Genomic DNA, 1,019 nt, shown 5'->3' with positions numbered 1-1,019 from the left:
CTACCCAGGGGGATAGCGTGAGGCTCTGTCTCCAAAAAAAAAAAAAAAAAAGAAATCTCTTTCTTTGCTCATCCATAGGAAGCATCTCCTCATTCATTTGAAGTTTGGTCATGAGACTGTGATAATTCAGTCACATCAGTCTCCACTACTAGTTCTGTTCTTGTTTCCTCTACATCTGCAGTTACTCCCTGCCCTGAAGTCTTGAACCCCTCCAAGTCATTTATGAGGGTTGAAATCACCTTGTTCCAAATTCCTGTTAATGTTGATATTTTGACCTCCTCTCATGAATTAACAGTGTCCTTAATAATATCTAGAATCGTGACTCCTTTCCAGAAAAGTTTTCAGTTTGCTTTGTCTGAATTTATCAGAGGAATCACCATTACACCAGTTATAGCCTTATAGAATGTATTTCTTTTCCTTTCTATTTATTTATTTATTTTATTATTATTATTTTTGAGACAGAGCCTCATGCTGTCACCCACGGTAGAGTATCATGACATCACAGCTCACAGCAACCTCCAACTTCTGGGCTTAAGCGATTCTCTTGCTTCAACCTCCCAAGTAGCTGGGACTACAGGTGCCCGCCCAATGCCTGGCTATTTTTTGGTTGTAGTTGTCATAGTTGTTTGGCAGGCCTGGGCTGGATTTGAACCCACCAGCTTCGGTGTATGTGGCTGGCGCCTTAGCCGCTTGAGGTACAGGCACTGAGCCTCTTTCTTTTTTTAATCTTCTTACTGCCATCAGAACTCTAACATGCAATTGACTGATATACCTCACAAAGCATGAGCATATCAATTCAAATCATCTGACCAGACTTATTTCTTTTTTTTTTCATATTCAAATAATTGTTTATTCTTTAAACTCCACAACACACCAAATTGATCTTACAGAAAATAAAAATGAGTACACTCCAAACTGTGTAAAAGTTCAGAATACCTACCTACTGGAACAGAAATATAAACAAGAGTCTCCCCCCAAAAAACATGACAATATTATTCTATATCTGAAATATAAATGTT

The 1,019-nt window shown here is 38.3% G+C and overlaps 1 non-coding gene across 1 annotated transcript; it reads right to left on the bottom strand.

The window, feature by feature from the left end:
* Window positions 1–735: 735 nt before the first annotated feature.
* On the bottom strand, window positions 736–810 carry LOC111727938. Its single transcript, XR_002775363.1, has one exon. It is a non-coding gene; the product is annotated as a small nucleolar RNA SNORD28 (small nucleolar RNA).
* Window positions 811–1,019: the final 209 nt, after the last annotated feature.

The sequence above is a fragment of the Otolemur garnettii genome, unplaced genomic scaffold (assembly GCF_000181295.1).
Source record: "Otolemur garnettii isolate 467f Iridium unplaced genomic scaffold, OtoGar3 scaffold00132, whole genome shotgun sequence".
Taxonomy (NCBI): Eukaryota; Metazoa; Chordata; class Mammalia; order Primates; family Galagidae; genus Otolemur; species Otolemur garnettii.
This window is presented reverse-complemented; position numbering and strand designations above follow the sequence as displayed.